The sequence below is a fragment of the Jaculus jaculus genome, chromosome 3, assembly GCF_020740685.1.
Source record: "Jaculus jaculus isolate mJacJac1 chromosome 3, mJacJac1.mat.Y.cur, whole genome shotgun sequence".
Taxonomy (NCBI): domain Eukaryota; kingdom Metazoa; phylum Chordata; class Mammalia; order Rodentia; family Dipodidae; genus Jaculus; species Jaculus jaculus.
This window is the reverse complement of record NC_059104.1, coordinates 41,783,870-41,811,843: the sequence shown is the minus strand read 5'-3', so window position 1 is coordinate 41,811,843 and position 27,974 is coordinate 41,783,870. Positions and strand designations below refer to the sequence as shown.

Genomic DNA, 27,974 nt, shown 5'->3' with positions numbered 1-27,974 from the left:
CAGCTTCACGAGGAAAGCTCTGTAGACTGAAAGGTCTGCGCCAACTGAGGTACAGCCCTTGAGGAGGTTTCCTTCCCTGGGAGAACTCTTAAAAATCCGAGGCTTCAGCCAAAATGATGATAACAAGGCTTTCAGGTATCTGTATCTTTTTAGGCAGTTTGGGAATTCCCCAAGAAACTTGTCAGGCTGAGGCAGGACCTTTCCTGACATCATTCCTACTTTTGGGTCTTACATACTGAATGAGTTCTTTCATGCCGGGTACAGTTGGACAGACGACCAAATCGTTTCCCACATTTCTTGCAACCATAAGATTTCTCAGTTACATGACTCTGTAGATGAAGTAAAAAGTCTTCATTTTGGGGCTGGAGAGATGGCTTAGCGGTTAAGCGCTTGCCTGAGAAGCCTAAGGACCCCGGTTCAAGGCTCGGTTCCCCAGGTCCCACGTTAGCCAGATGCACAAGGGGGCGCACGCGTCTGGAGTTCGTTTGCAGAGGCTGGAAGCCCTGGCGCGCCCATTCTCTCTCTCTCCCTCTGTCTTTCTCTCTGTGTCTGTCGCTCTCAAATAAATAAATAATTAAAAAAGTATTTAAAAAAAAAAAGTCTTCATTTTTTGGGAAGGTTTCCCCACATTCCGAACACTTAAGTATCTTCTCCCATACATGGATTCCTTCATGGCGACTACGATGAGAATTCTGATGGAAGTTTTTCCCACACTGAGCGCAGGAGTAAGGCCTTGCTCCCATATGGATTTATTCATGTTTATTGAGATTTGTCTTGTGACTGAACCTTCTCCCGCACTGGCTACAGTCATAAGGTTTCTCTCCAGTGTGAGTCCTCTGGTGGGAAATGAGGTAAGAACTGTCACTGAACTGCTTCCCACACAGCGGACACTTGTAGCATTTATTTACTTTCTGATCACAGGCAAGTGCAGTAATACTGATGTCCACATATTTTGACAGCTTCTCTAGTGGGGTCTTGTTTTCAATGGTAACTAGCAGACTTCTCAGTCTCCTTGGCTGAAGAATGGGTGTATTTGGTCTTCTTTCCTGGCAACCTGGAGGCCAGTAACATCATTTCCCCAACACGATCATTATTTTCCTTCTCTGAGTTGGGCTGTTGAGCAGGATCCATGCTTACACATTCTTCCTGAGAGTGATAGACATTCAAATCCTCAAAGACTGTGAGTGCCTCAGAATCAGCTTTAAAACACAGAGACACTGTCTCCTGTTTCTGCTGGACTCCTCCTCTGGGCAGAAGCTCCACTGTATATGGAAGGCTCGAACCCACACCCTTCATAACAGCCAAGTGGTCTTTGGCTTTCTGACCGGGATGGACTACCAACAGCTTGGGCAGAAAGAGGTGAAAATGCTCCAGCACCAGCTGGTGGATGGTCCTGGACTGGCTGGTGGCATCTTGAAGGAGGTCTTGGATGAACTTGGACCCTGGAGGAATTCTCAGGATAAAGGGCTGCGTTGACTTTGTGGATACAGGACTACTTTTGTAGTCATTGCACCTTGCGACAGAACACGGGAGCTTCTGGAGTTGCCTCTTTTACTGACAGGAATACGCCAATACCCAAGCAGAGCTTGGGGAACGTCGGCGAAACCAGGCACCAGAAGCAGAGCCCACGCCTTCTTCCGAGGGTCCTCAAGGAGTGCCGGCCACCAATCTGGACTCTTCTTTTGGGGAAGGTTTTTTAATTAACTTTTCAATCTTGATAAGTGTGATAGGCTTGTTTAGGAGATTAACCTGCTCTGAGTTTAGCTTTGGTAGATGGTATGTGTCCAGGAATTCATCCATTTCCTCGATATTGTTCAGTTTTGTGGAGTAGAGGTTTTTGAAATAAGTCCTGATAATTCTCACAATTTCACTTATATCTGTTATGATCTCTCCTTTTTCATTTTGAATTTTGTTAATGTGAAGCATATCTCTCTCTCTCTCTCTCTCTCTCTCTCTCTCTCTCTTTTCTTGATCAAATTGGCCAGGGATTTGTCAATCTTATTTGTTTTTTCAAAGAACCAGTTCTTTGTTTTGTGAATTTCCTAATTCTGTTCTTATTTTACAATTCATTCATTTCTGCTCTGATCTTAATTCCCTTCTGGAGCTTTTTGGGTTAGATTCTTCTTGCTTTTCCAGTGCCTTTAGGTGGATGGTTAGATTACTAAATTGGGATCTCTCTATTTTTGTTATGAAGGAATTTAATATTTTCCCCTGATGACTGCCTTCATTGTGTCCCATAAGTTTTGATATGTTGTGTTCTTGTCGTCCTTCATTTTGAGAAATTTTGCAATTTCATTTTTTATTTTGTACACTACCCATTTGTTGTTTAAAAGTGTGCTGTTCAGTTTCCAGGACATGATGGGATTCTTGATGGGTCTTCTTTTTGTCAATTTCTATCAATATAGCATTGCAATCTGATATCATGCAGGACATTATGTTAATCTTCCTAAATATATGGAGAGAGGCTTTGTGACCCAGTATACGATCTATTTTAAAGAATGCTCCATAAGCTGCTGAGAAGAATGTGTAGTCTGTGGATTTGGGATGGGATGTTCTGTAGATGTCCATTAGGTCTAAATGATACATGGTTTTGTTGAGCAATCTTACTTCCCTGTTGAGTTTCTGCTTGGATGATCTGTCTATTACTGGTAATGGTGTACTGAAGTCCCCAAATATGATGGAGTTAGTGGTTATTTCTGTTTTATTGTCAAGTAGGTTTTGCTTTATGAACTGTGTTGCCCCTGTATTTGGTGCATACAAATTTATGATTGTAATATACTCTTGATGGATCATTCCCTTGATAAGTAAGAAGTGGCTATCTTTCTCTTTTTTGATTATTTTTGGTTTGAAATCAATTTTATCTGATATTAATATAACTATGCCTGCTTGTTTCTTTTTCTCATTTCCTTTTACTAGTTTTTTTCTACCCTTTCACCCTGAGGAGGTGTCTGTCTTTAGTGGTAAGGTGGGCTTCTTGAAGACAACAGATGAAGGGACTAATTTTCTGATCCATCATGTTAGCTTGTGTCTCTTGATGGGTAAATTAAGGCCATTAGTATTGAGGATAATGACTATGAGGTTTGATTTGATCACTGCCATATTGTGTTGATATATGTGGTTTGGTGTTTTCATGAACTTTGACGTTTTTTGTGCATTCTCTGAGTTTGATTATTGTGATCTGCTTTTTGTATGTATTTAAGGTTGATTCTTTGATTCTTCTGTGTGGAGTATTTCCTGAAATACTCTCTGTAATTTGGTTTTGTGTTCATATAATTGTAAAGCTGAGTTTTGTCATGGACAGTTTTTCTTTCACCATCGTTATGAGGGATACTTTTGCCAGGTCGAGTAGTTTTGGTTGGAAGCCATAGGTTCTTAGACTTTATAGTATTCCATTCCAGGTCCTTCTGACTTTCAGGGTTTCCATTGAGAAGTCTGAAGTAATTCTGATAGGGATACCTTTAAACATGATGTGCTGTTTTTACTACCTGCTTTTAGGATTTTCTCTTTGGTGTCAATATTTAGAGTCTTAATGACAATATGTCTTGGAGAGATTCTTGTTTGGTCCAATCTGTTTGGAGTTCTGTTAGCTTCTTGTATCTTGATGGCCTTTGTTTTGATAGAGTGGAAAGGTTTCTTTGATTATTTTGTTAAATAAGCTCTCCATGCCTTTAGTCTGAATTTCTTCTCCTTCTGTTATTCTCATGATCTGGATATTAGGACATTTTAGGGTATTTCACAATTCCCTCATGTTCTGTTCACAGAAATATTTGAACTTATTAAATCTTTTGAACTCTCAAACTGTTTCTTCTTTCTTGTTTTCCAGATCAGAGTTTCTATCCTCCATATGGATGACACTGTTGTTGAGAGCTACTAAGGAGTTTTGGGCTTATTCAGTTAGGTTTGCATTTTCTATGACTTTTCTATGTATAATTTCCATCCCTCAGTCAAACTCCCTTTTCACATAATTTTCTGATTTTATTGTTGCTTCTTGGAATTCTTTTCTTTTTTTTTTTTTTTTTTGAACTCTGGTTCACAGGTCTATCACAGGTGCTAAGCCAAAAGGCACGAGACCTAGTCAAACAAAACCTCCCACATGGGTCAACCTTCCCAGGATAAAGAAGAGCTTTGCTGGCTGGCTAGAGCTGCATTTTTTTATGTCTTCATTTAGAATCACCAGCTGATTTTTGAGGTCCTCTTTTTTCCACTCTATGTCATATCTCTTAACTGTCTTTGAACTCCTTCCATTTTCTTATCTATTAGGTATAGTCTAGTGATGGCAGTATCCACACCATTATTGGTCCTTTGTTGCTTTTCTGCAAGTTCTACTGTTAGCTTGGTCAGGGTTGCATAGCACAAAGCCTCATTTTGGTGTTCTGGTGCTAATGTTTCTTCTATGTTTTGATTAGAGACATTCATTGTAGGACTGGGTGATATTACTGGATTTATTTATACTTGATTTTTCACATTACTTCTTTTGTGCTGTGGGCTGCCCATCACATTGTATGGGCAGGGAGAGTAGGACTGTGGTCTCTATAGGTGGGGGAAGTGGTGCTTCTTGGGGGAGCTGGCCTGAGCTAGCAGGGCATCAAATCTATGGGCAGAATTGTCCTGAGCTAACACATGGGTGGGCAAATCAGCCTTAGCTCTTGTGCAGAGTGAAGCCAAAGCAGCCCCAGGCAGGAGCCAAAGCAGCCCCAGGCAGGAGCCAAAGCAGCCTGAGCTCATGCACAGTGGGACACCTGCAGTTGGTAGATGGGCGGGTACCTGGCACAGCAGACATGAGATTGGGCCTGATTTGGAGCTGGCAGACAGGCAGAGTGAGGCTGAGCTCACCTGGGTAGGTGGGATGGGCCTGAACTCATGTGTGGATGGGCAGGTGGCTTGAGCAGTAAGCAGGCAAATGGGCAGAGCATTCTAAGCTTGCATGAATAGGTAGTGTGTGTGGTGGGCACATGGATGGTTTTAGCTTGAGCTCAGGCAGACCAGCAGGAGGAGCCTGTTCGAGTCACGTGTGGGTGGGGGTAGCAGGGAGATCACCCTTGCGCAATGAGGCAAGTGGAACTATGCTGGTCTGGATCACCTTTCATACAGTAAGTGCAGGAGTCTCCTAAGGCTGGGACTATGGCTAAAGCAGCTGCTTGGGGTGGGGGTTGGGGGACTGGTGGGCTACCCTCGAGATTCAGTGATACCTAATTTCCCCCTCTGCACCTTCCCACTGATGATCTATTAGAGATTTCTTTCCCTAGAAGACCCAGTGAACCCTTAATGCCTTGCCTTTATTTACTGTGGAAGAGTGTCACAGTTAGACAGCTGCCATCTTGACCAGAAGTCTCATTAATATCAGGAACAACACAGGGGTTCTCTCACCTCTACTCTTTAATATATTACTGGAAGTCCTAGCTCAAGCAATAAGACAGAATAAAGAAATAAAAAGGATACAAAATAGAAAGGAACAAGTTAAGTCAGGTCTATTCTCAGATGATGTGATTCTATACAACAAAGTCCCAAGGACCTCCATCTCAAAAATCTTTAAGGTGATTAACTCCTTCAGCAAAGTAGCAGGATAAAAAATCAATGCACAAAAATCAGTAGCCTTTCTATATGCAAATGACAAAGATAAAGAGAAATAAATTAGCAGCATTGTCCCATTTTCAATAGCAACAAAAAATAAAATACCTTGGGATAACATTAACCAAGGATGTAAAAGATCTATATAATGAAAATAGAAAAACACTCAAAAAGAAATTGAGGAGGACTTGAGAAAATGGAAAGACCTCCCATGCTGCTTGATAGACAGAATTAACATTTTGAAAATGGCAATCCTACCAAAATCAATATACAGAATTAATGCAATTCCAATTAAAATCCCAACATTGTTCTTCACAGAAATAGAAAAAAAATCTCAAAATTCATATGGAAAGGCAGAAGGCATCAAGTATACAAGCATATCCTCAGCAAAAGAAATACCACTGGAGGAATCATCATACCTGATCTAAAGCTATGTTACAAAGCCATAGTAATACAAACAGCATGGTACTGGCATTAAAAGAAAGGAGTATAGACCAATGGAATAGAATTAAGGACCCAAATTTTGGGTCAAGTAACTACAGCTACTTGATATTTGGCAAAGGCCCTAAGAATATAGGCTGGAAAAAACACAACATCTTCAACAAATGGTGCTGCACAAACTGGACAAGCATATGCAGGAAAATGAAACTTGATCCACACATCTCACCATGCACAACACTGAAGTCCAAATGGATAAAAGACCTCAATATAAGACTGGAAACACAGCTACTACTGGAAGAAAATATAGGAGGAACGTTCCATGATATAGGAATGGAAAAAGACTTCCTGAACAAAACCCCAGTAGCACAGAATCTTAATCAGTCACTCAACCACTGGGATCACATGAAGCTAAAGAGTTTCTTCACAGACAAACATACAATCAGAAAAGCCAATAGATTACCCACATAATGGGAGAAAACATTTGCTGATTATCCAACTGACAGAGGCCTAATTTCTAGAATCTAAAACGCACTCAAAAATTTAAACAATAAAAGGTCAAACAACCCGCTCACAAAATGGGGCAAAGAGCTGGATGTGCAGTTCACAGAGCAAGAACTACAAATGACAAACACATATGTAAGAAAATGTACATCACCCCAATCATCAGGGAAATGCAAATTAAAACAACTGCGAGATTCCACCTTACCCTAGTAAGAATAGCAAACATCCCAAAATCAAATGAAAATAAGTGCTGGTGAGGATTTGGAGAAATAAGAACCCTTATCCACTATTAGTGGGAATGTAAGATGGTACAACCACTTTGGAAATCAATATGGAGACTCCTAGAAAAGCTGATTATAGTGTTCCCAACAGACCAAGTTATTCCCTTACTGGGCATGTACCCTAAAGCCTTCAAACCTCAGTCCAGATGGATTTGCTCAACCATGTTTATAGTAGCTCAATTTGTAATAGCTAAGACCTGGAATCAGCCCAGATTTCCATCAGTAGAAGAATAGATAACTAAGATGTGGCATGTCTACACAATGGAATTCTACATAGCAGTAAGAAAAATGTAGATAATGAAACTTGAAAAATATTTGAACCTGGAACAGATCATTCTCACTGCACTTGCCCAATCACAGAAAGATAACTGTCACATAGTCTCACTCACCCACAGCACCTAACCTCAATCTACCCAAGATGTCAACATGCCCCACAAGCATCTTGAGGACAGGACAATAGGGTAGGTGGGGAGGGAGAGAGGAAGTTGGGGACATAAATCTAGACCCAAAGGGCAATGGTACCATAAAATTATACATACTAAAAGGCAGACCAAATGGTTGAACCTTGACCAGGACCTTAGACCGAACACCTGAATTACAAATTACTGGAGAGGGTACGAGGATGACTGACTTTAATCTTCTACAGCTTCCCTCTCTCTCAATCTCTCTCTCTCTCATTCCCTCTCTCTCTCTCTCTCTCTCTCTCTCTCTCTCTCTCTCTCTCTTTCTCTCTTCCTTTTCTTTCTAACACTTACTCACCTTTTTCTTCCTTCTCTTTGTGGTCACTGACCTGTAACTCCCAGTACCAGCAGGTGGCTATCATCCACAATGAGTTTTTGATCAGAGAGACCTACAAGGTTTTGTAAAAGAATGACTGATTTCTGTCAGAGAACTTGATTACTGACCAAAGGTTAGCAGTAAGACCCTACTTCTGAAGACACCATATGTGTTTGACACATAACATGGAGTGACCTTGTTGGAAGCTGGAAGAGAGTCAGCCCCCAGACACAGCATCTAGTGCCAGAAGGTGCTACATGGGCTACTGGAGAAAAATGACTGATATCCGTCCAAGCAACTCATGGCCTAACCTACTTAACAACAAATAACTTGTTGTGATGCTCACTCAAGAGCACAGTGGCACCCAACCATGTTGGGAAACCAACTATTCTTGATTTGGATAACTGATTTGTTCAGTGGAACAGAAACCATAGCTGGAGCTGGGAAACAAGTCAGAACCATGTCCAAATATAAGCCTGCTCTCCATTATCAAGCTACCACTGACTGTGGGCTACAAGAGGGCCTACACATATTAAATTCTCTCTTAAAAAAATAGGGTTATCCCATTTATCCAGTGCTAACTTTACTGTCCATTGTAGCATCTGCTTCTCTTTTCCAGATAGATGCAGATCCTAAGGACAGAACCTTCCCATCATATCTCTAAAGGGCCCCAGCTGAAACTAAGAATTATAGGCAAAACAAGCAAGGGTGCTGTTTTCTTGGTGAACCTGGTACCAGCACATGGGTGAAGGAGAACAACACAGAGAACAATCAACTCCTACCAAATCAGAGAGCCAGAGACACTGAGGCTCCCAAGACCTCATCACTGAATCAGACCTAAAATGAACCTAACATTGCTCAGGGAAATTTTGCAGAAGAGGGGGTGCAGAAAGAATGTCAGAGCCACACGTTGGGTCATGATACACAATGACATTTCCTCCTACCCATAACTGAGGGCTAACTCCACAATGCATGACCCATATACCTCAACAAGGAGGGAGCCAGTGGGAATACATGGAGGAAGATAAAATGGTATCAACTTGACTGTATTCAGTGAGTTCAAAACTAGTTAATATAAAAAGATATTTAAAAAATAAGAAATGAAGGACAGATGGGGATTCAAGTGGAAAAGGAATGGTTTTGGTGAGAGGGGAAAGGGAAATAGAGAGCATAATTGGGGCTAGTGGGATCCAAAATCATTGTATGCATGCATAAAAACATCAAAAAATGAATAAGAAAAAAGAAAAAATACATGATTATTTGAAAACCATAATAGGACTGAAATAATTCATGCCTTTAAATTGTTGCTGCATAAATACATTCTTCAGTACCATGTTGCAGATTGGAGAACAAAAATATTCACCAATGTTCTTGAATGTAGGCATGCTTATTCTTTAATATGATTAGTAGAATAAAGTAAAAATGCAATTTTTAAAATGGAGGACAGGAGTATTGTTCTGGTAGTTGACCACCTTTGTTGTTCATCCAACCTCAACCTAATCATCACCTATTAAGTAAGCAACAAAATCAAGCTGAGCAGTGGTGACTATGACTCCCACAGCTGACTGCCGAAGAATTAACCCTGCTAAAGAAAAAGAAATTCCCAGCATCCTGAATATTAATACATGGCTTTGAAGTTACTGAGTGTCAAGACATATTTGTAAAGCTTTAGTATTTATTATTCATATGAAATAGTTAATTGATATATGATGACATATAATTCTCCCACTGACCTACATTTACCGTTTGGCTCACAAGTCCTCTAGTCCAAGTCCTAGTCCTCTAGACAGACCCAGTGGGAGATGGATGTAGCCAAAGTCCTAAAAACTGCCTGGGCCTTGAGGGCCTGAAGCTCTTGTCCATAGGATTTACTAATCCAGTGAATGGTCAACATCTTAGGGATGTTGGGATGTCATCCTTAATGAATCATGACTTTTGGTCATCAGGCAGTCTCATATCCAGATATCATTGAGTTCAAGTTTACCTCTCACACTGTAGAGAGATCTCAGGAGGATTTTCTAATATAGTAAAAAAAAAAAAAAAAAAAAGACAAAAGCCAACAATAACTAGCCAAATTCCACATAAATACTTCAAGAGTAGCTCTGACATATCCATAGGCATATGCACAACCCAGCATCTGGTAGTCCTGCCTCACAACATCAAAGGCTTGAGTGTCTCTGGGTCCATAGCTAGGGATAGGTTACAATTATGATCAAGCTACAAGAGAACTTACAAAGAGCAGCAACAGATACTTGCCTCAATGATGGACATGGTAGCTCATGCCTGTGATGCTACCTCTCATGAGGCTGAGGAAAGAGGACTGTCAATTTCAAAGTCAGTTTGGCCTTCATGGTGAATTCCATTTAAACTGGTCCTACAAAATGGGACTGTCTCAATCCCTTCTACCTTCTGAAAAAGGAATAAAAGCACAATTCTTCAATGACAGAGCTTCATGCAATATATATGATCACTGGCTACAAAGACTTATCTCTATATTTACTGACACAGGGATATAACCAGTGGCTTGGCCAAGGGAATGAGCCACCAGCAAGTTTCTGACTATATGTAAAGCCAGGGTCCTTCTAGGAAGAATCACCTGGATATCTGCTTCTGTTACTAGCAAGTAGTCTGTTATTTATGTGCTTCCATCAGGCTCCTCAGCTAAATAAAAGTATAATTGTTCTCTTGTCCATATTGGTATATATGTGATCACATGTTTCTTGTTTTTTTTTATATATTGTTTTTAAAATTTTATTTATTTGTTTGCAAGGAGAGAGAGAGAGAGTCAGAGATAGAGAGAATGTGCACGCCAGGCCCTGTAGCCACTGCCAATGAACTCCAGATGCATGTACCCCTTGTGTTTCTGGCTTACGTGGATCCTGGGGAATGGAGCCTAGGTCGTGTCCTTTGGCTTTGCAGGCAAATGCCTTAACCAGCAAGCCATCACTCCAGCCTGCTTCTTCATTTTAATAAGAGGACAACAGTGGAAATCTGAGCATCATTCTAGACTGGCTCTGTGTACATGGACTGTCACTGTTATCAGAAGACACTATCAGAACTTGGAGAAGATGACTCCTCTGTTAGACCCTGGGCAAAGTTGAAAATAAATCCAACAAACAAATTTTCCAAGCCAACGAGTCAGAATGATCTTGGCTGACAGGTTAGTTTGCATCTGTTTTTGCATTGAGAGGGCTCAAGTGAACTAGTAATGACTATTTCCTCCAGGTTTTTTTTTCTTTTTTTTTTTTTTTTTTTTTGTCAAGGTCTCGTTTAATGTCGGATTTTTTAGCTCTTTTATAATCAACCAGCAGGTAGGGCAATAAGGGGGGGGGGAAGGGGGAGGGGGTACAAGGAAGGAGGAAGTAGAGCCACCTGGCCGTAATATTCTGGAGCATCTTCTCGGAATCTCTCTTGTAAGTCTCCCAGAGTAGCTGTTTGTTCTCGGGGGAGGGGCTGCATGAGGGCTGCTAGTTCTCTTTTGTCCTCAGGGCAGTGAGGGGCCATATTAAGGCTGTTAGTTCTTCTTTTGTTCTTAGGGCGGTCAGGTCATGGTCTCTGACAGAGCTATTGGGATGAGGTGGCTAGAAGGACCTCAGAGTTTTGACTGCTATCTCTGTAAATATCATTGACTCAGTTTTCCCTAAATAAAACCTGCAGGATCACGCTTATTTCCTGTTAGGTTACCTGAATGCACTACATCTGATAAAAGCTTTATGTGTGAGGCCTGACCCACACATTAAAAAGCTTAATGACCCAACACACCTTGAACTCTCCATATTGCATAGCACTACCAAGCATTATGGGTAATGAGTATTTTGATGAGTAATTTAAAGATAAGATTAAATAGATAATAGAAAAGGAAAAGATATTCTATCTTGTACAGTAATCTCAGGGAAGCAATCTATGTTATTAGTGCAGTGATTTTCCTATATAGCAATTCTCATTTCTGTAGATATGTTTTGTACAACTATATATCCTCTCCATGAATTGTACCTCCTTTTTCCACGTAGTGGCAATTCACTCCTTGTAAAGGATGTTTCAGGGCTCTCCTATGCCCCGAAACTCTTCCCCAAATTGGACTGGAATATTTTTCTCTATTTACTACTTAAATGAAGAGATTTCTCACACATATCAAGCTTGATAGTTTTTAAGATAAACATAAAGATCTTATAATAAACTAATATAATTACAGAGAAATTTATTTCAAAGGGGAAAAAAAAAACAGAAAATTGTCTCAAAAATGAGGCTACACCCATCAAAGTCTGTCTAAATGAACAATGCTTATCTTCTTTAACCTATCCTGATCTCACTCTTTATTGGAGAATCTGTTTCTACTTTTCAGAAAACATCAAGAACTGAGGACAACCCATAATCTACCAATAAGACAAGAATAGATAGCTGAGTTCCTGGCAGGAGATGAACCACCCCTCACACAGCAGCCAAGATCTGGGTGAAACCATAGGGAAACTGCCCAGATAAGCAAGTGTGCTGTCTTCACAGTCAACCTGGGCCAGGGTGATGGAGGCAGACACTGAGGATACACAAAACATACCCAATCAGGAATCTAGAAACTGCTGACAGATGAACACTAAAATAGAATTAAAACACATCAACCAAGGCTCAGGGAATTTTGCAGAAAAGAGGGTGGAAAGAATGTAAGAGCCACAGGGTGGGAAGGAATATCTAGCGACATAGCTCTCCTCACAATGACAGGCTGCTGCTCTCACAATTTATAATCCACAACTTCATGGTGAATACCAGCAATCCCATGAAGGAGGGTCCTCAGTACAATGGGACCAGGAAGGCAGGAAATGGGACTGCTTATGACAGGGATCCAAATATGTATATCCCCATTTTTCCTATTCTGTTCATGTTTTTAAATATTTTTTTCTCAGAAATTCCAAGGTACCACACCTAATTTATCACATAATTATATTGTAAAGTAAACTTACTCTGTCTATCCTGATTTTAAATATTTCATTTGTATAAATTATGCATTTAATGATGATGAAAATACAGTTATCATGAAACCTCTTATTTAATAAAATCTTCCAAAATATTTTATAACTTACTTTTCATTATAAAATATGATTGACTTAAGGTATTTGTCTCATTTATGATAATTTTATGTTTTTGTTTCTGTTAATTGTTGGAGAATAGAAGTGCATAGAACATGAGTAAGTAGGATAAATATGACTCCAAGATATACTTTCAAATTTTATTTTTGCATAAGGTATTAATATTTTTAAGTTTTTTGTTTGTCATTTATTAGCAGCAGACAGACAGAGAAAGAGGCAGATAGAGAGAAAGAGAGAGAATGGCCACTTCAAACTAACTCCACACGCATGTGCCACCTTGTGCATCGGATGACATGGGTCCTGGGGAATGGAGCCTCAAACCAGGATCCTTAGGTTTCACAGGCAAGTGCTTAACTGCTAAGCCATCTGTCCAGCCCATAAGATATTAAATTTATTAGCAAATATTTCAGAGAATATTCTTATATGAAATGTCAAAGAACACTACTAGAGCATTCATAACTTTTGTTCTTTTACTAGTGAGTTACATGGGGGGTATATCGAACATTTTTGTTCACTTTTTTATTTCATTAAGCAAAGGTAAATACCCTGTACAACAGAAACACACACACCCACACATACAAACACCCCACATTTGCATGTTTTGTGGTCTTTTAATCTTACGACCCTTATTTAGAATGTAATCCCTAACTCATTTCAATTTATTATAAAAGAAAATGAATAACATCTATCTACGAAATAGATTCATTAATAGCAACCTTTGAACACTTTGAAAATATTTTATCATTGTTTTGCTACTGTATTTAATTATTTTAAACTCATCATAATGACCCTTATCTAAGCACCAACACTTGGGAAACTGAGGCAGTATGATCAAGGATAGCCTAGAGTACAAAGTGATGTCCTGTGTTAAAAATCTGAGTTGATAATTTCATAGAATTTTAAAAAATCTATGTGTTTATGGATACACAAAATAAACCCAGTTCTAAAGAATTACAATTAATATATCGACAACTGTTTAATATTCATGTTCCCATTTTCAGAAAAGAAATATCTTTTGCTTCCAAGAAAGGCAATATCCAATACACTAACTGCAACAATGTTGGCAGTGCACACACACATTACATAAACTGTTAAAAAATAATTACTGAAGTACTTTCTTGTATCCTCCTCAGTAATGTCAGCCTTGAATTGCAGCTTCTGTGAATAGCATTTCAAAAGAGCTAGAGGCCAATTTTGGTTGAATGTTTTGCTATCATTGATAATTAACAGTTACTGAAAGTTGAGGATGCAATTACGCACTGTAATAAACATCAGCTAATCTGATAGCCATCCAGTCTAAAGTGATTATATAAATAGATTAAGTTTAGATTGAGGCAAAAGAAAGCAGAACTCTGAAAGTCTGGATAGTAGCAAAGTAAGTTAGAGAAATTTTGTAGGAAAAAGAACTCCTTGACTTATGTTAAAACTACTCTCCCTATAAAGAAATAGTACTCATTTATTTATACATAAATATGTACTTGATGTCCCACTATGAACATGTAAATTACCTAGACACTGAGGAAACATGAAGTTTTTTTCTTTATTGATTTTACATTCTAATAGAAGATATAGCATATGTATTTCAAGTGACAAAAACTGGGCTGGAGAGATAGCTTAGTGATTAGGACACTTGTTTGTAAAGTATGAGGTCCTAATTATGATTCGCCAGTACCCATGTAAAACAGATGCACAAGGTGATGCATGCTTCTGGAGTTGTTTGCAGTGGCTGGAGGCCCTGACTACCCCATTTTCTATCTGTCTCTTTTTCTTTCTCTCCCTCCCCTGCCCCTCTCTTTCTAATACACAAACAAACAAAAAATACACAAATAAATAAATAAATAAAAGTGGCAAAACTAAAAATGTTTCAAATTGTTTCTATGAAGAAAGAAAAGTGGTACTTTAAAAAGTAGATTATTTTACATTTGAAGTTAGTTGGTCTTATCTGATTGGATAATAATTAAAATCCAAATGAAATCAAATTTACTCCCCACAAAGATCAGGAGGTAACCTGCATCAGGTAGACAGGAGAAGAACAGAAATTATCAAGGTCCAAATGAGCTTGTAATGCTTAAGGAACCCACAGAACCCAATACTGATAGAAATAGTAACTGGAGATACAAATGGCGGTTGACATCAAAGCACATGAGGTCTCTAATGCCTTGGTAAAGAGCTAGATTTTCATACTAAATTCATTATGCAAGTCTTGATGGATGACAGAAGGGGAAATATTAAAATCCAATTAATATTTGTGGTTTTTTCTATATTCTCTCACTCATCTGGCCTCATTGCAAATGGAATTTTATATAAGTTTAACCTCCAATGCACCTATCAGTGTATTTTATAGAGAATTTAAGGTAAAATGTAAAAAAATAAATAAATAAAAATTAAATAAAATGTTTTAGTTATTATGACCTACTAAAAGATATTATGTTACATTATCAATATTTAATCTGATGTCCTTATTAAACAGCTATGGTACAGACAAATATAAATGTGCATGCTTTAAGTTTATTATACTTAATAAAATTATAATGCTATTAGCTAAGTAAAATGGAAACAAATTTAATATCTTACTAATAAAGAAAATTATTAACTATGAACCAACTGATGCAAGCATGAGATTGTTTGCATTCATAATTTTCCAAGAGTGTGATATATTACTAGCTTTATAACTTTAGGCAAAATCATAATTTACATTGAATAAAGGAATCATAACTGGCATGTTAAAAGTAAAGTAATACAAATATGTAACTTTCAGTGATTGCAGAAGAGAAGTAAACAATGCGGGTTAATGATTGTTGTGTCTTCTGGGTAGTAGGAGAGACACTGTGTCTATACTTGTGGAATACTCTTGTTGTTTGCAATTCATTCTTCCTATATGTCATCTCAGATACTCACCATCCACTATAGACAACAAGGGAGCAAAAAATTACTAAGTGCTTTCCACAAATTTACTATAATTCTATAAATTAACAGCACTGTAGTGCACAGTAAACTAAGCATTTCTGAACTTCAAATGGAAGAAATTATGGACATTGATATATTAAAATAGATTTAATAATAGTCTCATGATTCCCTGGCATGAAAGAATAGAAGCTATTGGTAGAAACTGGATCAAGGCTATTGCTTTTAAATGTAACCCACTTATTTTAAGTGGCATAAATCATAATAACATTGTATTGAGAGACAGGTGAGGGTCAGGAAACATACACATTGAAATGAAGAAACAATCTTAGTACTGTAAAAGACTATCAAAACTCATTGCTCTGAGTTCTTACATCAAGATTTAGCCAGAGTGATAATAGGACAATTAGTAATTTTCCAAAGGAGGGCAATGTCAAGATACCATTGTACACTATTGTTTGCAGCTCTTTGGAATATTCAGGCTCAAAAATGGGTGTAGCGTGAAGAACTATGACAATTCCATAACATGTAGTTTAAAAGGTCATATGGTGAATACAAGGAAACCCTTAGGTAGCATTTGCATTCTCATTAAGACAAAATACCTGACAAAGGAGGAGAGGTTTATTTTAGCTCACAATTCCATCATGAATGGGAAAGAATGATTGTTAGAGCCCATCACATTTAATCCACCTGTAAAGAAACACAACAGAACAATGATTGCTGGTGTGACTGTAGCCAGGATCTCCTTTTCTATACAGACCAGGATCATGGCCACAGTTAAGCTGGTTCTGTCCATCTCAAACAGTTAAATAAAGACAATCCTTCACTGATGATTGTAGGTCTTGACAAGGTGACAACCAATGCAAACCGTTGTAGCCTGCAAACAAAGCAATGACCCTGAGAAGCAATGGGTGAGATATTTCTTTTTATGAATAGTACTGGGGATGCTGGAAGAGTTGACTGATAATTCATATTGAGAGAAGGACATGTTTGTGTTCTCTCCAAGGATACGATGGTAATTACTGAGAAAATGGAACTTCTGATTATTGGAAGTTATGTCCCTGTGCTCTAGTGCTAATTTTGTTTGCTCTTCTTGTTCATAGTCTATTATTTTAGTGTTTATAAGGGTAATTTCTGCACATTTTCATTATAAATCATAGAGAGAACCTGGATAAATTTATGTCTTATTCCTCTTTAAAAATATTGTATTTATTTATGAGAGAGAAAGAGAGAGAGAGAGAAGAGAATGGGCACATCAGGGCCTCTAGCCACTTCAGAAGAACTTCAGACTCACTAGCCACCTTGTGCATCTATCTACCTTACATGGATTCCGGGGAGTTGAACCTGGATCTTTACGCTTTGTATGCAAGTGCCTTAAGTGCAAAACCACCTCTTCAGGACCTGTCTTACACCTCTTGAATAAGTAGGGCCTGACAGTACTTTCTGTGTTGGAAGATGAGGACATATAGAAAGTTGGAAGGCTAAATGAATATGCACAGTTTTACATAGTAAACAATGCAGATGCCCTCAGCCTGTGCTGTTTGTAATATTAACATGATATTTGTCAGTGATCATAGGTGGAAGACTATTACTCTGGAATGTAGCAGAAGGAACATGAGGCGTTTGGGGGGACACAAAACTATATTAAGGCACTTTTCCCCCTTAGCTCTTTCCTATTTTGATTGCTTGAAAAGTAAAGCTGGTTCTTGGGCCCGCTAGGGCCATGCAAGTATAGAAAGAAAGAACAAGGATGCTGGAGAGTTCTACTTAATTCTCGATTAGAAATTCCAGAAAATATTTTTAGTGGCAAGGAAAAAGAAAGAGAGGGAGAGAGAGAGAGAGAGAGAGAGAGACAGAGAGAGAGAGAGAGAGACAGAGACAGAGAGATGGGCTTCCAAGGCTTTCTACCCTTGTAACCTGACTACAGATGCATGTTCCCCTGGCTCTGGGTACTTGGGGAATTGAACCTAGGCCATCAGACCTTGCAAGCAAGTGCCCTTTCTCACTTTACATGGCTCCAGTCCAGCCTTTCTCTTTGTAAATCACTCCTAGTTGCTTGTAACTTCTCAAATTTAAGAGGAAATGCAATTTTTTTAAACTTAAGTCAATATGATTTTTACATAATCTGTGTTAAATATTCATTATCCTATTTTAATTGAGTGGTAATGATATTGAGTAAATGTGAAATTTCAGAAATACAATGGACATAACATCAAATGTAAATAAAAAAATATGTATTTTATCATTAAGTAGATCTTACCTTCTCACACTATATATTACTAGCAATAGTAAAAGCTAATTGTGATTATTTTTCTTACCTAAGTCACATGCCACATAGACCACAAAAAGGATTGTCATCTTCACATATTGATTTCTTGATAGAAAAGTCTATAGCCCATTAGATAATGAAAAGCTAAAAGGTACCTCAGTGTAACAATCACATTTTGAAAAGAGCTGGCATGGAAGAATTAGGTAGAGGGTACAAATATAAAAGAAAGCTGGTTGGAATCTTCAAGAACTTAATCAGATCAGGAATAACTTCCTCAGTGTCATAGCTTCATTATTTGAAATGTGACAAATAAATGAAAAGCAGTGTCCTGTACCTGCAGAACTAGAAAGTAAAACCACAACCATCACTCAGAAATCCATGATGGGAGCATAAAAGAATAATAGAAAATAACAACATGATTTTAAATGCTCATTAATGCTATTAAGCATAATTTATATCTTAAATATTCTGCAAGTACTGCACCTAAGCTCAGGGTCTTTCACAGAGAAGAAAATGCATGGCCATCTCTTATGCCAGCCAGATATATTAACACTGAAGATCACTCAAATTCCCAAAGGATTCTGACAAAGAAAAGGAAACTATTACAGAAGAGTAAAAGCAGCCATAAATCTCACCTTTTAAATTAGCATGCATATTGATAAATTAAAATTTAAAACCAGGCGATATCCTCTGGAACTCAGAAATGTAATGCAAGTAGAGCTTGATAGATTTTTTAAATGAAATTATTTATTATGTAATTTTAGAAGTTAGTATAGATATTCAAAAATGATACCACAAAATATAGCCATAGCAATAACAAAAGATGTAGTGATTAAAATTTATAATGTATATAATTAAATTAACAATATTTTAGGGGTAATAGTAATCTATTAATGTTATTAAAATGTCCATTCCTGGGCTGGAGGGAGTGGCTTAGTGGTAAGGTGCTTGCCTACAAAGCTAAAGGACCCAGATTTGATTCCCGAGGACCCATGTGAGCCAGAAGTACAAGGTGAAATGTGCATCTGGAGTTCATTTGCAGGGGGCTGAAGGCCCATTCTCTCCCTCTCTCTTTTTGTCTCTCTCCCAATCTGCTTTTCTCTCTCTTCCTCTTAAATAAATAAAATAAAATAGGGATTAAAATATCTAATTTATAAGTATATAATCTTTTATAAAGTGTTTGCTAAACATGGAAATACACTTGATATTTAAAATATTTTATATAATAAGATAATGTGGGCCCTTCAATATAACTATCCAGAAATTTTTTTGCATGTTCATACTCAAATTACTGTCCACATGTTTATTTAATTTTATAAACTTCATATTACCATACACAAGGATTTCCTTTAGGAATAAATAACAATAAGCAATATGACATAGTGATTATGGACTACTGACACTATTGTCAAAAATATTGAAGCCGGGGGCTGGAGTGATGGCTTAGTGGTTAAGCGCTTGCCTGTGAAGCCTAAGGACCCCGGTTCGAGGCTTGGTTCCCCAGGTCCCACGTTAGCCAGATGCACAAGGGGGCGCACGCGTCTGGAGTTCGTTTGCAGTGGCTGGAAGCCCTGGCTCGCCCATTCTCTATCTCTCCCTCTATCTGTCTTTCTCTCTGTGTCTGTCACTCTCAAATAAATAAATTTAAAAAAATGAAAAATGAAAAAAATGAAAAAAATATTGAAGCCTGGCATGGTGGTTCATGCCTTTAATCCCAGCACTCTGGAGGCAGAGGTAGAATTGCCATGAGTTCTAGGCCACTCGGAGACTACATAGTGAATTCCAGGTCAGCCTGAGCTAGAGTAAGATACTATCTCAAAAAACAAACAACAGGGCTGGAGAGATGGCTTAGCGGTTAAGCGCTTGCCTGTGAAGCCTAAGGACCCCGGTTCGAGGCTCAGTTCCCCAGGTCCCACGTTAGCCAGATGCACAAGGGGGAGCACGCGTCTGGAGTTCGTTTGCAAAGGCTGGAAGCCCTGGCGCGCCCATTCTCTCTCTCTCCCTCTATCTGTCTTTCTCTCTGTGTCTGTCGCTCTCAAATAAATAAATAAGAAAATTAAAAAAAAACAACAACAACAACAAATTCTAACTGAATTTCAAGTGATTTTTTTCTTAATGTCAGTTTTCAACACAATATTGAACTTGTCTTACAGTTTTATGAAATGTTAGCCCTACAAGAAATGCAAATTTTATAGAAAAACATGGAGTGAAAAGCACTGTTTTGGGGATCTGAAGAGTGTGCATTCAAATAACCCAAATATGATATATCAGGTCTAGATTCCTCATGCTGGGGGGGGGGTGGTGCATGCCTCACTCTGGAAGTAGAAACAGGAGAATATGTCTGGGTGATGGTGTGTGGCTTTACTTTCTAGTTCTGCAGGTAAAGGACACTGCTGTTCATTTCTTTGTTACATTTCAAATAATGAAGCTCTGGTAGTAGCCCTGAGGAAGTTTTTCCAGTTCCATTTAAGGTCACCCTTGATTGCACTACACATGCAAGACTGAGCATAATTCCATAGTCATGCTCTGTCTCAAAAATAGAAATACAGGGCTGAAGGGATGGCTTAGCCGTTAAAGCATTTGTCTACAAAGCCAAAGGACCCAGTTTCAATTCCACAGGACCCACATTAGCCAGATGCACAAAGGGGAAATGTGTCTGGAGTTCTTTGCAGTGGCTAGAGGCCCTGGTGTACCCATTAATTCCCTCTCTCTCTCTCTCTCTCTCTCTCTCTCCCTCTTTTTCTGTCAAATAATTAAAAAGAAAATATTAAAAAATACAAATATAGATACATAGATGATAGGTAGATACATAGGTACAGAGATAGATCAATAGATAGATGACAGATAATTGGATAAATAATGCATATAGATGACAGGTAGATAGATAATAGGAAGACATAGCTGTCAATGGATGGGCATATAGATAAATAGATATGTCAGGCAATACTCTCCACAGTACTTATTGTTCTAGAGAATTTGTTACCATTTTCCTAAATATATATGAAGACTTTACACTCTGCCATCTTATACATTTACATATGAACTTGAGTTCAGTCACACAATGAATTTTTTGAAAACACTTTAGTGTGCTTGTAGGATGATAGAGGTTAGGTCCAAGGCCAAACAGATACCAACATGATTTGAAAAAAGAAGAAAAAATATTAGTTATCAATAAATACAGTAGCTGATATAAGAAAACAACAAATACAGCAAGGAAAAGTGACTACTTAAAGAGATTTGTGAAAAGGTAAAGAGCTACAAAATATTTTCCTTTTACCTGGAAGAAAAGACTCTGATCACAAATAACATACATGGATTCTCAAAAAGCACTAAATAAGGAATGTCTAAATAAGAAAACAGAAACATAATATTTTTCTGCATGATAGACCTGATTGATTTTCTTACAAATATCATTAATACCTCTATTTACAAAAAATCTTTCCAATGTTGCTTAAATAGGTAATTAAAATTTAATGCTAGGCATTTTAATGTAATAGGCTCATTTGATTTCATTTATTGAAATAAAGGTATGTAAACTGTGAACAGAAAGTTTTGTCATTTGGTGGTTGTATTCAGCAAGGAGAAAAACCAACGGAATACTTAGTACATATCAAAATATACACATACATACATAGTTATACATGATACATGTATATATATATATACATTCATACACAAACAAATGCATGGATAGATGCAGATATGCATACATATATACATATACATTTACTCATGAATATAGATATGCATATATATGTATGTGTATAGGGTATGTATATATAGTAAAAGATGGATTATTAGATTAGTTTACATGACAGGAACTAGGTATTCTAACATTTTCTGTTTCATGCTGGAAAGAGAGTCTGGTGGCTTCCCCGTCCATGAAATTGTATACTTCTGCAGTCTCCATCCATTGCTAAAGCCCTGGAAATTCCCTGAGACTACTTATATTGAATCCACATCTAAAAATAAATATGGCAGGGTTTCTGATGTAAGCTGAGGAGAGCACCAACAACAATAGATAAGTTTGCTCAGAAATGTGAAGTAAAAGTCAATCTACTAACCCGGTTTTGTCTCCTATCACTGTGTCTAAGCTCAAAGGCACTAGATACTTCCCAATTTAAGAATGGTGCTTCTTCCTCACTCCTTTCTGAAAACTGTCCTGTATACTCAGAAGTGTGTCTGTTAGGTGATTCTACATTGAGTCAAGACCCAAAATCACAGTGATTATTCACTTTTACCAGTAACGATGGTATAGATGTATAAAAATGGATATACAGGGCTGAAGAGATTGCTTAGTGGTTAAGCACTTGCCTGTGAAGCCTAAGGACCCAGAGGTTCAAGGCTCAGTTCCCCAGGACCCAGTTAGCCAGATGCACAAGGAGGCACATGTGTCTGGAGTTCATTTGCAGTGGCTGGAGGCCCTGCCTTGCCCATTCTCATTCTCTCTCTCTCTCTCTCTCTCTCTCTCTCTCTCTCTCTGTGTCACTCTCAAATAAATAAACAAAAATAAACAAAAATATTTACAAATTAAAAAAAGTGGATATACAATATAAGAAAACAATAGGAGTATTGTGGTTTGATTATAAAATGTCCCCATAAGCTTATGTGTTTGAATATTTGCTGCTCAGTTGTTGGCACTATACAGGAGGATGGTAGCCCATGTCGGTGGTGGATTCTTGAGGGAGGAAGGGGTCACTGGGGGCTGGCTATAACTGACCCCATGTACTAGTACTCTGCTTCCTGGCTGTCTTGAGATGTGAACAACTCTGCTCCTTTTTCTGGTGTCATTACTTCCAAACCAAGAAACTTTCCCTGAACACTATAAACCTCTAAACTACTTAATATATGATACATTATGTATACATATATGTCACTTTTAATAAATCTGTATCATCTGTGTTCTTGATATGCAGCAAAATGGAAACTGATCAACATAATTAAGTTTTAAAAGTTGAACAACAGCCAAGTTCCTATGAAATGCATACTTTTCTACTATCTTAACATATTCCTTGCAATTTTTCTTTTAAATAGGTAAGGGATGGAGTTGCTCATCAACAGTGAATCCATTTACGTTGGTTCTTTGTGGGACACACAGCCTTCATGGTTTTGTCTTAGAAGCTACTGCAAGTGTTGATTTATGTCCTGTGAAATGTGGTATATTTAGTTGTTTGCATTGCTAGAAGAAACCTATAAAATTCTAGCTTGAAAATCAATTGAGCAAAAAATTGCAAACAAAATAACAGGTGTGATTACTGACTCCACAGCAGAAACACTTCTCCATATTTATATGGGGCCAGTTCAATTATATTGCTTGCAGTTATCACGGAGGATACTTAACCAAAAAGAAAAAGAAATATATTAAGTTATCAAAATCACTGATTTAAAAAAAAAATTCTGTGCATGGTGGTACACATCTTTAATTCCAGCACTTGGGGAGGCAGAGATAAAAGGATCACTGTGAGTCTAAGGCCAGAATTCTTGGTCAACCTGGGCTAGAGCGAGACTGTACCTTGAAACCTCCCCCCCCCAAAAAAAAACACAAAGAACAAAAGAAAGAAAACCTTTTTGTATTAATCATGTTTCAACATTGATTATTCATAATCTGCATGGGGTTCCTATTTCCATACTGTTAGAGATAAAGACTTTTTATACAGTAAGCCAATCTATTGCCATGTTCTTTAGCAAAACAGATAAGCTTTTTTTTGTGTGTCAAAACATTTAATTATAAAATTGTTCATGGTAGTTAGGAAGTAAATCACTTAAAGGTAAAAATGATTAAATGTAATCTTGAAAAGAAAATGCTTAGTGATAAAAGGGAGAGAAACTTGTAGTCAAAGAAGGAAAGTAATTTGTCATTTCAAGATAGTTAATGAGCTTCAGATACTCTTTGATGATGAAAAAGGGTATAATATACACAAAAGCCTTAATGAAGTATCAAATTATAACAGATAATGAGGTTCCTTTTTTAGAATATGCAATTAGTAATTGTTGAATTTTTCTTTTTCTGATTAGTAGTATATTGATGACACATATAAAATGATATTCACTAAAAGTGATAATTTCTGAGTCAAATCAAGCAAATGTTTCCTTTTTGCTCTTAACTTTTCATTCTGATGGGTTTGAATTAGGGAGAAGAAAGATACTATGTTTAACATATAGAATTTCACATATGTCTTCATTAAGCTAAAGTGAATTACATACAATACAATACAATAATATATGAACTGGCTGAAGGACCTTATTCAATTGAATCACCAATTTTTTAGGGTATTTTCTGGGGAAACATGAATAGAGATTTAAACAGGCTAAAAATTTTAAAATAAGAATTCATAGAATAATAGCAATTTATCTTCTTGATGGGACAAAACGTCCAAGCAAGAGCCCATTATGGCATGAAATGCCATAAGGGGAATGGGAACCAAGAATGATGATGTGGGGATATTCTACATTCAAACTACTACAATTGTATGTAATTTGATAATAATATCAGAAATTAATGGGGCATTATGAAAGTGTAATTTGAACAGTAAAGACCAAACAATGTTTTAAGTCTTCTATTTTTTAATCATTTTAAATTCTGTAGACTAAAACTGTATAACAAAATACCATGCAATAATAATGTTATATGGGTAACAGAATATTAGCTATACATGCATAAAGAATATCACTGAAGCATTGCTTATGCAAAATTACATTATTAAAATGATAATAATAAAATAGGTTAAATTTAATTTCCCAACACAGTCATAAACTATGTGTACCTACTAAGAAAGATAAGTAGATACACATCTTAGAAAAATAAAATGTCAATGAACAAGTAACTGAAAAGTGGACATTAAAATAAACATATTTTAGTACCCATTCGTAATGTACATATCTCTTGATTTATTGGTGTACTTCATGGTACATAGAAATCCTTTGAAACAAGTGCTAACTAGTTAGCATTGGTTTGGAAAGACATACATTTATGGGTCCCTGGATATTCACTCTGGTATATAATAATATATTATTGAAACATTTTTTAAGAAAAATAAATATAACATAAAAATAAAAATAAATATAGCATTAAAAGATATTAGTATTTTAAAGTTCTTGTTTTGAAGATATATAGCATTCTAACTTCTCTTAAAATTGCCAAAAATTACTGGATAAAACTTCAAAGAGTTATAGTACACATCAGTTACAATGAGCAAAGTCCAAGGCACAGAAATCATCAAATGCTGGTAAGAGAGTAAATCAACAGACATTTGACAAAAACAAATACTTCATTCTCTACTGATTGAAGTAAAATTGGTACAGTCACTTTGGAAGAAAAATTGGGTATTTCTTTCCACAAAAATTTCCATAAAATTCTCTACTTACACTACAACTAAAATTGTTATATATGTTCAATAGTTCTATACTGAATTTCAACTTAATGTCTGGAATAATTTCCTTCAGAATAAAGTCTAGTTTTATGTGTTTTATTTTAATTTATTCACTTTCTTGTGGTGTGTATGTGTGTATATGTGTGTATATATATGACAGTATGCATGTGTATGGGCATACCAGGGCCTCATGCCACTGCAAATGAACACCAGAAACTTGTACCACTGTTTGCATCTGGCATATGTGGGTGGCTTGGGAATTGACTTTGGCTGGTAAGTTTTACAAGCAATTACCTTTCCCTGCTGAGCCCATTTTCCCAGTCCATAGCTTCATATATTCTTTTTAAAACCTTTGTACCTGATAACACACTCGTAATGATATTTGATCTTCACACCTTCTTCTCTGGTTACAGAGTGACTTAATACTTTGTGAATAGTATTTATGACAAGTATCTATGTATATGTCAGAACACCATCAATAAACTATATCAAAATAATTTTGTATATCATTTTAATATAAAGATGTCTCACACTTGGGCTGGAGTGATGGCTTAGTGGTTAAGCACTTGCCTGTGAAGCTTAAGGATCCCAGTTTGAGGCTCGATTCCCCAGTCCCACATTAGCCAGATGCACAAAGGGGCACATGTGTCTGGAGTTCATTTGCAGTGGCTGGAAGCCCTAGGGTGCCCATTCTCTCTCTCTCTCTATCCCTCTCTCTCTCCCTCTCTCCTTCTCTCTGTCTGTGGCTCTCAAATAAATAAATAAAGTAAACAAAAAAAAATTTAAAAAAGATGTTTCACCCAGCCTTATCTAAGCATATCTCAATCAATCTTAGATGTTATATTATCTGAAAAAATTCATTCTTAATTCTTAATTCATTATCACTAGAAGTGAGAGGAATTCTGAGAAAGGCAAATCTCAAATGGAAATCAATAGTAATCAAATTATGAAAAATATGTTTCTATTCAATTTTACAAAGGAATATAAGCATGATCTCATATTATTAAAAAAAAATACACTGAAAGGGAACATTGCACCTGAGTGTACAGCAGATCAGGATTTCATTAGACTTAGTTAAAACTGGTTTCCCCATTTACCAATAATGGTTGTTTCCTTGCCATGGTAGAATTTACATATTTTTACATCAATTATGTAAAAACACATTCAATTTTAGCCAAAGCTAATTAAAATTTATCATTTAAAAAAATAAACAAAATGTGAGTCAACAATACTAAAGAGTAGAGTCAGGGCTACAAATAAGCATGTGAAGAAATTATGGTTTATGTCAGGTTTGGATTTATTTTAAGGTCATTTGCACTGTTGTGGAATGACCTTTCTCCTGAAAAAAAAGATCTATCATAAAGATATAGTTACCTTTAGAAGAATAGGTGATACTGTGAGTCATAAACTGAAAAACTCTAATTTAAATATTAGAAAATCATTGTATATTACTGGGACTTGTGGGGCTAAAGAAAGTCAATGTGGAACTACCCAGTTCCCATAGCAGAGTGACATAATAGATAAAGGCAGCTGTGGAAGATGCAGATAACTGGACAAAATCTTTGCCATTTCTGAATAGGAGAGATGATTTCTATCTATAAAATCAAATAATCTGAGTAAGTTTGTACTGCATTCCATTCACTTAATAAATGACTAGGTCTATGTGACAGGTTGAGTGAATGTCTCCCAATAAATTCAGGAGTTTTGTTAATGTTTATTGGATTTCCAGCTGTAAGAGGTATAACTGGGTGGATCCTGAGGACCAGCCCCAAATTGTGGGGGCATATCTGCAATGCTAGCCTAAGGCATGCAGAGTGCTTGACCTCTACCTGGGGCTCCTGGGGTGTGATTGCTTATGTTGTTGGTGGTGGTATTTCCTTCTGTGTGGACCTGTGAAAGGGGGTCAGCTTCTTTCACCATTGTGGATCTTTCCCTGGACCTGTAAGCTTCAAAAATTTCTTCCTTCCATAATTTGTGGCTGATTTGGAAGTTCACCCCAGCACATGAAGTTGAGTACAACAGAATTGGTACCAGAGTGGGTTGTTACTGCATGAGGAATCTAACCATGGAGATCCTTGGCACTTAGAAACATTTGTTTTTGGAGGAATGGACATGGACTTGACATTTTAAACTGAAGGTGGGCTAAAAGCAATACAAAATGTAAGATGGTTATGAATCTATTGGGGGCCAGGAGAAGAATTTTGTTGTTTGAATAAATGACCCCATAGATTCAGGAGTTTTATTAAAGCTTCTTGGATTTCCAGCTACTTGGCTGGAGGAGCTATAATTGGGAAGAGTGATCCTGGGGGCAGCAGTAAAGTGTGAGGGCAGATCTGGAATTCCAACCTAAAGATATGCAGAGTGCTTGAGCTCTGCCTGGGTTTTCTGGAGTGTGCTTGCTTATGGTGCTGGTGGTGGTATTGTTCTCTACAAGGATCTGTGAAGGGGGGTGGGGGGCATCTTTTTCTCCCATTATGGAACTTCCCCTGGATATATAAGCTTGAACATAACCCTTCCTCCCATAATTTGTGCCTAGTTTGGAAAAGCATCCTAGCAATGTGAAGCTGTCTGCCACAGCCTGTATGGAGACAATACTTGGTATTACTTAATCTGAATTGTATAACATATTCTTCATTCTTAAGTACACCTTTAGACATATGTTTAGATAGCACTATGCATGCTTAGTAATTACATAATGCTAAATATACTCTTCATTACTCTTCTCTTTACCTTCTGCTCGTCTAATTCAATGAGTACCAACTCAGATTGCATTATGCTAAAAAAA

General features: G+C 37.3%; 1 pseudogene; it reads right to left on the bottom strand.

The window, feature by feature from the left end:
- Positions 1-215: 215 nt before the first annotated feature.
- On the bottom strand, positions 216-27,961 carry LOC123459409 (annotated as a pseudogene).
- Between the last annotated feature and the right edge of the window lie 13 nt (positions 27,962-27,974).